Raw genomic sequence first — 12059 nt, 5'->3', positions numbered from 1 at the left:
ATTTTCATATGATAAAGACTCACAGATTACTGGAGGCCTAGCTATTGTCAAGCTAAGGTTGTTTTTCCCTCTAGCAAAGCATTAACATTATGACAATAGGGAGTTCCTGGACTTTAGGCTATTGATAAGAGTCCATCTTTTTTTTTTTTTTTTTTATAATTGTACTAAGATATTTGTAAACTGATGGGAGACTCTTAATGGGAGTCTTTTTTTTTTTTTTATAATTGTACTAAGATATTTGTAAACTGATGGGAGACTCTTAATGGGAGTCTTTTTTTTTTTTTTTATAATTGTACTAAGATATTTGTAAACTGATGGGAGACTCATCTGTTTTCTGTCCTTTCCTTTGTTTTTGGACAGCCAGGAGCTCCTGAGAAATATTACACATATCCCATCTTGTGGGAGGGGGCGTGTGTCCTAACTTGTACTTTGCCCCCAGTCTGCCTTATGCTGTCTCATCTGAGAGCAGGAGCAAGGGAGAGGCAGAGAGAGATAGAGAGAGAATCCCAAGCAGGTTCCACACTGCTATCATGGAGCTCAAAGCGGGGGGGGGGGGGGGGAACCATAAGATCCTGACCTAAGCCGAAATTAAGAGTCGGACTTAACCAACTGAATATTCAAAAATGCTTAAAAGATGTGTATACATATTAATATGTTGATAAAATCTGATTGAGAAATGTAAAGTTGTTTCATTAAAAATGCATTTATTTAGGGGCGCCTGGGTGGCGCAGTCGGTTAAGCGTCCGACTTCAGCCAGGTCACGATCTCGCGGTCTGGGAGTTCGAGCCCCGCGTCGGGCTCTGGGCTGATGGCTCAGAGCCTGGAGCCTGTTTCCGATTCTGTGTCTCCCTCTCTCTCTGCCCCTCCCCCGTTCATGCTCTGTCTCTCTCTGTCCCAAAAATAAAAATAAACGTTGAAAAAAAAATTTTTTTTAAAAATGCATTTATTTAAATAAAAGAAAGTGAGCACATTTTTAAAAATATTTAGCAAATAACAAAACAGATGGTGCACAGATATGTCAAAACTTGTGTGCCCGGGCACTGGCACAGCAGAGGTTTGGGGCCCCTGCCCCAAAGCAGGAACAGGAAGGGAGTCTACCCCTTGCTCTGGGCTGATGCATGTCTGTGAAAGCATCCTAGTCACTCTAGAGCATGAAACAGGTGTTGGGCAGTTGCACATGTATTTCACTATATTAAAAATTCAAATAGTATCATACACCCAGTTCAAGTGTTGAGGAATACAGTGCAAAGGAAGGCTCCCTCAGAGGCCCTACCCTGGGGCTCCACGATGCAGGAAGTTGAGTGAGTTGCAAAGGGAGGACCAGTCCTAAAGACTGAATTTACAAGGATCAACATCTTAAACATTGATTCTTTTCCTCCCCCCAGTTTATAAACTGTTTTTCTGTAAGTATTCTTCTCTTTCTCTAGTTTAAAAGGGAAAGGAAGAGAAAGCTGAACTTTTTAGACCAAGCAACTAACCTTTTTCTGCAGAATTCACTTTGCAGGCACCCTCTGTCATCAAGTTCACCAAGCCAACACTCCACAGTGCCACCTCCTGGATGTCTGTCCCAGTCAGTCTTCCCTCCTCCGCCAGTGGTGGAGACTTCAGGCAGATCCATTTCTGTTTCCAGGTCAACCACAAGTGCCCTTCTTCCCTCCAGAGTTTAATATGACACTGTTAAAAAACAAAATTCAACCAAGTGAAGTTTGAAGATCTCATTGGCTTTATTGAATGATTCGTAAATTGGGCAGCATTCTACCTAGCAAGTACAGAGATACTGGAAGAGTTGTACAAATGGAAGGTTTTTTACTGGAAGGAGGACCTGGCAAGGAAGTTATTACCAAAAGAAAACAAAAGGATTGTTTCAGGCTGGGAGGAAAGACCCAGCAGGGTTTGTATCATGCAGATTACCTCACAAAGTGCTGATGAGTAAATTTCAGACGGATTGTTAAAAGGTCACATTCCTGGGACAGGTTGAAACTGTAATTAAGTCTTGGTTTGCTGGGGGTGGGGGGATAGGTTCCATCTGGGGCTTGTTGCTTCTTTTTTAACACATATACTATCTGACTCTGAGGATTTGCTCATATACACAGCTGTGAATAGAGTCTTGGTGCAAAACAGAATCAATGACAATGACTCACAATCAGGTCAGAGCTGAACCTTCTCTTCCTGGCCTCACCCTAGGAGAGTATCCAGGTCACAACCGGGCATTGTTTACCCAGAAGCAGAGGGAAGAACTTTAAGCTTTCTTATAAGACCATTTGAAAATGAATCAGAATGGCAAGGACTCCTCTTTGGGAGAATGTCAGGACTGAGCAATGTGGTGGCAGATGGGGTTGGAAATGTTTGCTATCTGCAACAAAGAAATCACAGAGTTTGGAGTTATTCTAATATTGGGATTTCCATTCAGCTTTCTTTGGTTTGCATTTGCCAGGTATTTCTTTTCCATCCCACTATTTTCCACTGCCCTGTGTCTGTCTGACACACACTGAACATAGGATGAAACATCAGGACTCTGACATCATTCTTGTCTTTTCCACCTGCCAGCTCAGCCACAAGCACTCAGTGAAGTGCCCCCAAATGCAGCACAAAGCAGGCACCCTGTGTTGCTGAGCGGACAGGTGGGGGTCCCAGAAGATGTCACCTGAATCTTCATTGACTGGTCTTTCTCCTGTCAAGTCTTTTGATTGGGAGAACATGCTAAGTGATTGAGTGTTAAAACTTCATTTAAAAAGTAAAAGAGGTTAGGGGCACCTGGGTGGCTCAGTCAGTTGAGCGTTAGACTTCAGCTCAGGTCTTGATCTCAAGGGTTTGTGAGTTCAAGCCCCAGATCGGGCTCTGTGCTGACAGCTCGGAGCCTGGAGCCTGCTTCAGGTTCTGTGTGTCTCTCTCTCTGCCCCTTCCCCGCTTCGTGCTCTATCTCTGTCTCAAAAATAAGTTAACGCTTAAAAAAAAAAAAAGTAAAAGAGGTTAACTAGAGCTAACTTCTTACCAAGTGTGGCCTAATAATCATTCTCTTCCAAGACTTTTCCCAAGATTAAATTCACAGTATTATTTAGGTAAATATTTAATAATTAATAGGCAACAGTCAATATGTATCTATCCTGTGTGGAACAATAGCTGGGAGAGTGATTAACAAAGAAACAGAAATCTACAAAACCGACAAATCTATAAGTGTTGCTTGCTGGGAATGTGACCAAGACTCAAATACAAAGTCATTATTAGTAGAGCCTGGGGATTAAGTGCATGGGCTTTGTAGTCAGGCAGATCTGAGAGCTAATCTGTCTGCCATTTATTAGACATGGTAGCTAACTTCTGTAAGCACAAGTTTCCTCACTCTCAGGATGGGGACAATAATTCTACCTCATAGGAATTTTGGAAGGATCACTTGAGAAAATGTACATGGTCTGCTTTAAAATTGCAGCCTCAGTTTATCTCAGTACAACACTTGGGAGAGAGAGGAGTCAGGTCTTGCATTGAAGGGGCTGTTTTATCATGTATAACAGAGAAGGCTTGCATCCAGAATATCCTAAAAGTCATGAGATGAGCAGAGAATTGGGGGGAGCAATGAGCAAAAGAACTGAACAGGCACTTTTCAGGAGAAGACACCCAGGTAACCAATGAACATAGAAGAGGGTAGGCATTCAACTGCACTATATTGGGAAATGCAAAGCAAAACCATGATGGGCTGCCATACACACTCACCAGCACAGCTAGCAAGAGGATGACTGACAATACCAAGTGTTGGTGAGAGTATAGTGTGGGAATGAGAATTAATGCAGCCACTCTGGAAAATAGCTCAGCATTGTCTTCTGAAGTGGAGGATGAACATGGCCCACAGCCCAGCAATTCCATATACATCAGGAAATGTCTGCAAGAATGTTCAATGATCATAATCTGGAATTGGCTCAGATGCTATTCAACAGTAAAGTGGATAAGTGGATTTATTTTCATGCAATGGAATGTTATATGTCAATAAAGATAAATTAATTTCTGCTGCATAAAACAATGAATCTCAAATGTGATATACAGCAAAAGAAACTGAACACAGAAGAACACATAGTGTGAGATTCCATGTTTGTGAAATTCACAAACTGCAAGACAAAACCCAACTGGGGAAAGACAAATTTGGTGATGAACAATCAAAAGGAACAGGGAAGTGATTACTTTAGATGTGAGAGTAGAGGCTACCTTTGATGGGGAACATGGGGTTGGTGAGAAGGGAGGTACTTTCTGGAGGGCTAGCCGTGTTGTATTTCTTTTTTAATATAAGCAACATTTATATGAGTGTTTGCTTTGTGATAATTCTCTCAGATGTATATTTTTGTTCTGTAAACTCTTTCTGTATGTGTGTCATATTTCACAACAACAAGGCTAAGGAAAAGAAAATGCATATAAAATCTTCAGCACTATGTTGAGTTCTCATTAAATAATGTAGTTGTGGGTTTTCTTAATGTTAATTTAGTAATGCTTCGCTAGAACTGCAAAACTAGATGAAGGACTTCAAACTGACACCTCTCTTTCTGGTAGTAAAAGCTAAGAATGAGACAGAATGTGCCCAGCCCATAGGTGCATCAGGAGATACAGCCAGACAAGGACTTTTTCCCCTGGTGTTAACCAAACAAGCAGGCTGCAGGCAACCGTAAGGCACAGCACCTTGTGAGGTCATGTCCAGCAGAACCCAGAATTACCTAGGCTGGGTAAACAAGATTTTCTGAAGGTAGGGACAGCTGTGGGCATTTTACCAAACCTTCACTGGTGATTCTAACCTGCAGCCAGGGTTGAGAAATCTGTACCTGGCCTGAGGTGGAGAATGGCAGCTGCTGCCACAGGAGCATCTGCTGCTCCCAAGGATAATAGATACCCCAGAGATGGAGCAAAAGAGCCTGCAGCAGATACCATGCTCTCAAGGAATTTTGTGTGGCAGGCTGAGACGAGTAGTGAGGGGTGGGGGGAGAGCTGGTCCCCAACTCTGCCTCCTCCGGGTGACGAGTTGACCGAAGTTTGTTTCTTAAGGCATCAGAGCTTCTGTGTTCACAAGTAGTACCTTATGTCCCCTTCAATGCTTGATACTGGAATTAATTTTTCAGAGAACGGTATAGGCATCCCTCAGGTTCAACATTATCCTGTGTAACCGCCCATATACTGGATGCACAGACATAAGTTGTTGAAAATGTGATTTTCAGACCTCCTAAGAAATTTTGACTTTTTAACTACTAAAAAAGTTATAAGCTATTTCAATGCTGTAGCAATACCCAAAAATGTCAACTTACATATTTATGAGTCTTTCCCAATACATATGTGCCTCTAGAGACAAAAGACATGAATGAAGAAATGAAATGAAGATAAGAGAAACTGAGCTTACCTGGGGGATGTGGCCCGGAAAGGATCCGGAGAACACCAGGGCAGCGTAGGTACGTCTCTGCACCTGCCATGAGTACAGCCTTTGTATACAGCAACTCTGTTCAAATCTGATGCAAACACCTGGAGTTAGCATCAGCCTCCACAGGTTAGGGGGCATGGTACCCAACAAGACTATCCCCACTAAGATGCCAGTCACAAATTCAGGGATCCCCAGGCCATCTGCACTTCTGACCAAATGACAACAAGTCCAGGAGGTTCCCATTCCCAACTCTCCACCTTTGTTTCACTAATTCACTAGATCAACTCAAGGAGTTCAAAAAATCACTGTACTTAAAAACACAGTTTTTAAGATTTTAAGATTGAGTAAAAGATTCAAATCAGGGCAGGACAAATGAAAAGATACATAGGGCAAGGTCTGAAAGAGTCATAAACACAGAGCTTCCATGCCCTCTCCCCAGGGAATGAGGGCACATCACCTTCCCAGCACATCAATATATTCACCAATCAGGAAGCTCTACCAAACTTCAGTGTCCAGAATTTTTACTGGGATTTTGTCACATAGCCATGATGGATGGAATCGTTGGTCATGTGATTGAACTCTATATCAAGCTTCTCTCTCCTCCTAGGAGGTCAGGCTGGCTCAAAGCGCCAAACCTGCAATCACATGGCTGGCCTTTCTGGTGACCAGCCTCCATTCTGAGTCATCTTAAGATAAACTCTGGTACAATCCAAGGGGCTTATGAGTAACGAATTCCTATTACCCAGGAAATTCCTAGGAGTTAGTCTCATTCCTAGGAATGAAGGACAAAGGCCAGGCAAATTCCTTATATAACAAGCTTCATACTTTAGGACACCATGTTGTAGAAGAGGTAAAAGAGGATAGTTACATTACAAAGACTGAGCTTTTGTCTAAGAGCCATACGTAAGGGAATACTTAAACCAACCCTGATATGGAATGGGACTTTAGATAGACCAAATGGTCAAATTCAAAATGTTCTTTGTAAACCAAAATACTGTTTGTTAGCTGACAAGTTCAAAATGTACTGCCAGTCCACAAATTGTAGGCTCAGGGGGAAGATCAAAGCAGTTTCAAGGTTATGGAACTGACTAGCATCAACCAAATTTACCAAAGAATTTATATAAATCTGAGTAACAATGTAGCAATTTACAACAAGGACTGTTTTGATTAGGTGATGGAGAATGATTGTACCCGTTTTTTGGTAATTCTTCCACCTACAGCAAAGCCAACATTCAGAGATAAATTAAATAAAAGAATTGTGCTTGGTGAGTATGGAATTGGAACAAAGGCAAACCCCCATGTATTCTCACCTTTTGACCCTCTTTCCTACACTCCAGATGTACTATCACCCTTCTGTTTTCATAGTAGAATCTTTCCTTGGTCACACTTATAATATTTGTTTATATGTAACCCTCACTTACATCCTATTATATTTTTTCAAGGACACATAAAGGTCATCTTAATTGACGTTTGTCAGCCAAGATTTAACAAGTTTCCCTCAGTACATATTTGCACTAAACCGTAAGGCTTATCTCATACTCATATCCACTTTTAAATCAGTTATGACCAGTGACTTCTGGAGCATCAATTTCTGATTTTACCCCAGAATTTGGCCTGTACAACTTTGTATACCATGGAAGAATTTGGTCTGTGAGTATAATTCAAATTTGCCATTCAAGCCAGCCAGTGTTTACTTCTTCAGGCATGTGTGACTAATCATAGGCATTTATTACATGCTTAGTTGCCTAAGTGGTATGTCCTAAAGCTAGAGCCTTTTAAAATGTTGTTTTCTTGACATTTGGTTGTCCAATTGAAGCCTTTACATATCTTTCATCAGCAGAGCATGAATAAAGAGTGGAGTTACTTCAGAATGGGTCTGAGACAGTCTCAGGATTATGGAGAGGCTAGAGAGGCAGGAAGGAGAGAAGCTCAAAAATACAATGTTACTTCTGCCTGGATTGATCTCCAATGTATACGTTTTTTTTATTTTCCAAAATCATTAAATGAAAAGGCAGCTGTTCCAAGGATTCAAGCCCATGACTTGACATGACACTTTGCTTCAGTCATTCATTGCCAGCATCTGCTTGATATGCTGACATTTCAGAAGCCTTCATGATGGTTCGTCCTTGGATCTAAAGGACTAGAGTTGGACACACAGATGGCATCCCAGCTGTGTATACACAACCCTGTTTTATCTGCCACCCACACCACATACAGTTTTGTCAAGATTTTGTCACAATGCCAATGCAGCTTCTTTGGGAGCAGCCATTAGAAGAAGAAATTGTTTTTGTCAGCTGCCCAGTGGAGCAGGCCAGCCTGCTGAATGAAGCAGACTGGGCGTTCCATCTGTTTTCTCTTGGGAGTGGTCATGATACTTCTCATGAAGTATCTCAGTGGTGTGAGGCATGTGACAGATATGCCTCAGGGAACAGCACTGTGCTGTGAGCCAGGTAGTAACACCAAAGACTGTCAGAAATCAGTGTGGGCCTCGGTGAACCCTGGGTCAATGCCCATGTGGAGGAGCTCTTGTACTGGCAGCAGCAAAGCTCCTAAGGCCCACAGACTCATCATGTCAAAAACAAGAACTGTGATCCACCTCTCCAAACACCTTCTCTCTGTGCTTCCTGTCCCAGTCATCAGCACCACCATCTATCAAGAAACCAGAAATCTCTCTTGGGTCACCTTCCCTCACCTCTCAGCAACCCATCAAGTTCAGCCATATGCCCTCTGAATTTTCTCAAATCTATCCACTTTTCTCCATCCCTAATGCCCTAGTTCAACTGGCATTGGGTATCTCCCTCCTGAAAAACTCTGACAGCTTCCTAACTGATCATCTTCATCTGCTGCCCCTCTTCTTGGTCTCCACCCTAGTCCAGGGTGATTTTTATTTATTTATTTTTTTTTAATTTGAGAGAGAAAGAGAAAAAGCACAAGCAGGAAGGGAAGAGCAGAGAGAGAGGGAAAGAACTGTAAGCAGGCTCCAGGCTCAGCGCAGAGCCTGACTCTGGTTCGGTCCCATAGACCCTGGGATCATGACTTGAGCTGAAATCAAGAGTCAGACGTTCAACTGACTGAGCCACCCAGGCACCCCGAGGGTAACTTTTTAAAATACAAATACATCACTGCCCTGATGAAAGTCTCCACAATCTCCCACTGGTTTCAGAACACAGATCATCAATATCCAGGTTTGATGCCTCTGCTTGCAACTCCACCTTCATCTTGGGCCACCTACCACCTCCCTCAAATCTTGACAGACCAGCTTTGCTGGCTTTGCTCTCAAATGTCTCACTAGACATGTCTACCAGCTCTTCCTTCTGCTTGCAGCAGAACCTTCTCAACACCATCCCCCTCTGTTTTATTATCGTAAAATAGACACAACATAAAATGTACCATTTCAACCATTTTAAGTATACAGCTGAATAGCATTAAATACATTTGTGTTGTCATGAAAAAATACAGAACGTGTCACTAGTTGCATGTCAGTCTTACGCAGGGACTATGCTAATCTTCACTGTATTGTTCCAGTTCTAGTCTATGTGCTGCTGAAGTGAGTACTCACCCTCTTCTGACTATCAAGTCTGACCCATCCTGCATATCTTAGCTTTAGTCACTTATTCAGGGAAGCCTTCCAAGACCAGGCCCATCCCTTGTCACATGAGTGACATGATTGTCTGATTGGTGTCTGCTCCCCTCACTAGATTGTGAGTGAGCTCCATTAGGGCAGAACTCAGGACGTAGAGGAGTGGTAGGCACATAGTAGCTCAGAGCATCCTAGTTAAATGAGTAAGTGAATGAATGAATCAATGAAACAATGAAGAAATGCAATTCTACCCACAGTAAAGACCACCTTGGCACTATTGTAGAAAACAATAAAATTCTGCATTGTCTTAAACTCCATTCCAGAGTAGGATCTTGGCTTCATCTTTGGAGAGGGTTTTTTGTTTTGGGTTTTTTTTTTCCCTTTTCTCAAATAGAAAAATTACTAATTTGGGCTTTACCTCTCATAAAAAAAGAAAATACATGGTAGTCTTTAAATAGTGTGTTTTCTTTTCATTCTATTTATTGAGGTTTTAAAACAACTGAGTCTAGTGTTAGAGCTCTGCAGCAGTTTGTAATTTCTAAAAACTAATGTAAAGTAGAGCTTATTTGGCACAAGTCTGCAAGACACTAAGCATGATCCTGCCCCACAATATCTGCACAGAAGCGCCTACCATCCATCAGGCTACTAGTGGGGTCTGGAGATGGCTTCCCTTGGAACCTGAGGTTGTCTGCACCCACCAAGTTTACAGAAAACTCGTCATGCTCACCTCCAGGAAGCCCTGCTGTGGGCCAGAAATAGCAGATCTAGGCTTTCATGGGACCAAGGACTCCAACCCTGAGTTACAGCAAGGACAGCTGACACACACATTACCCTTCACACTTTATGTGTTATTCATAACACCAGGAGCTAGGGATCAACATCATCATCAACAACAGTATCCTAATTTTACAGATGAGGGGAAAACATTCAGAGGTCAAGCAGCGGGTCCAATATCTCTCAGTTGGGGCTTTTTCTTTTCATTTCATTTTGCTCTATATGACATTAACTGCTGCACTTTCAGAGGCAACTTCTATTATAATGGAACCCTTGAAGTGGTATAAACAAAGATTCTCTGGCCACTGTGCACTTGGACAAAGCCATAGAAAGTAGAAAGAAATGTGGCCTATGATTATAAAGCCCTTGAATATGACTGAACACTTAGCACTGATTGTACAGTCTGGTTTTTCAATGTGTGTTGACTCACTGGCTGATGAAAAGTCTGAGAAGAGGTATCACATAGTGATCAAGACTGCCTGGTAACACACAAAACCCTAAAAAGCTCTGGGCCCAAGAACTGTCCCCCAGGCTCTGTGTCCACTGCAGAGTGTCCTTGTGCAGACACAGGCTGGGAGCTGGTTCCTGTCCTGGCTTTCTGCCATTTCACTTTATCTTGGGGGAAAAGCTAGAATGCTCTCTGCCTCCAGGCATAGCATCTGGTAGGCGGGTCCCCCGGGTTTCCTCTAAATCCTGACTGTCCCCACCCTCTTCATGGAGAAGGTGGTAAAGAGCACACTAATCTCTCGGATCAAAGCAAGAACGAAATGCATAACGCTCCCACTGCAAGATCAGAGCGTGCTTAGATAACCCCGTGGGCTCTTGGCTGAGGAGGCGATGAGAGAGAGGCGCCTGTCCTGAGGTCACAGACTGAAACCCTCTGACACCTGTCCTTTTGCCACCACCACCCCTGTCCAGCCTTGGCACCATTGAGCCAAAGTTTCCAGTGACCAAAAATGTCCCTCAGTCTGGCATCTCCCATCTCCCCATTAGGTTTTCCTTTTTTTGTATCTACAAATCTGCCTTTCATCACCTCTGCCTCGTGTTCTCCTCAGCACCACACTCCCTGTGACCCTCACCTCCTCTTCCCTTGGCCACAGCTCATTTCTTTTCATGTCCACTGTCAGAACTCCAACTGGAGCTGAATGTGAGTGACTTAGCTTTATTAACATAGCAATGTGTACTTACATCCCTCAATTCTTTATTATCTACTTCCATCTTATGTTTTCCAAAGTTCCTTTGTTTAACAAAGAAATCTTTCCAGAGTTCCTTCATCTTACTCAAGTAAGATGGTCTCACTTCCACTTAATGCAGAAAGGTCTTCAAATTTGGGGATGGGGAGCATGTTATTTTCATGATTTTTAAAAGTTACCATCACTATTGTTACTATGATTATGATTAAGCATTAATTCCCACTGTGATTCCTACTTATAAAATTCTCTCCTGATATAAAAAGCTTCTGTTTTTGTATTTCCTGAAATAAAGGGTTTTATGGTTGAATCTTAACTTTGTCAGCCTAAGAACAATTTCCACTCACCGCATATGACCATCCATACCTGTTCATTTTCTCCCTAAGGTGTGTGTTCTCACACAAGGACACATTGTGTGTGTAAAAGGCACCAAGAACATGCCTGTGGTCAAGGAGAACAACACCCTGCTTGTTCAGGTATTTATTCCTGTTCTTTTAACTTTTCCTTGCTTTTCAGAAAAAATTAATGCTCTGAGAAAACCACAAGTAGTTGTAGAGAAAAATACTAATGATTTATTGAGGGGAAATTCTTACAATATCCATTATCAAGTGCTTATTTGCTCTTAGTACTTACAGTTTAAGTCATTTAAAATTATTCATGATCATGTATTTTGAAGTGCTCATTTAACAAACTTACTGTTGAAATTATGGAATGGAAAGGCTGCAGAAGAGGCATTGAAGACGGACACACTGAGTTGGAAACCTCTGTGCAGCTTTCTTCTGCTAATGCCAAAAGGGCTAATCTGAAAGCCCTTTTGCAAAGGGGCTACAAAGCATGGCATCATGCTGAGAGTTAAATTTCTTAGTTCACTGAAAGCAAAATGAATGATTGCCATGCATTGCTATGTGTGATCATTCAGTGTGTGTAGGAGGATTTGTGTCTTGTAACAACAACAAACTAACTAACTCTGGAAGCTGAAGATGAGGGGCCCATAAGCACAAGTAGCTGGCTAGAGAAGCAGCTGTGGTGATGTTAGGCATTGTCCTAACCAGACATTTATTATTAAGTGAGTATCAACCTGACTTCTTGATGCTTCAAAAGTATAAACAAGATGATTTATAGGGACTTGAAA

At 42.2% G+C, this 12059-nt stretch overlaps 1 non-coding gene across 1 annotated transcript; it reads right to left on the bottom strand.

Annotated features, from left to right (window-relative positions):
* Positions 1 to 8832: 8832 nt before the first annotated feature.
* Positions 8833 to 8938, bottom strand: LOC122475482. The gene has a single exon (XR_006295182.1). It is a non-coding gene; the product is annotated as a U6 spliceosomal RNA (small nuclear RNA).
* Positions 8939 to 12059: the final 3121 nt, after the last annotated feature.

This window comes from Prionailurus bengalensis, chromosome D4 (assembly GCF_016509475.1).
Source record: "Prionailurus bengalensis isolate Pbe53 chromosome D4, Fcat_Pben_1.1_paternal_pri, whole genome shotgun sequence".
NCBI classification, from domain to species: Eukaryota; Metazoa; Chordata; class Mammalia; order Carnivora; family Felidae; genus Prionailurus; species Prionailurus bengalensis.
The sequence above is the reverse complement of the archived record's forward strand: the minus strand, read 5'-3'. Positions and strand labels throughout refer to the sequence as shown.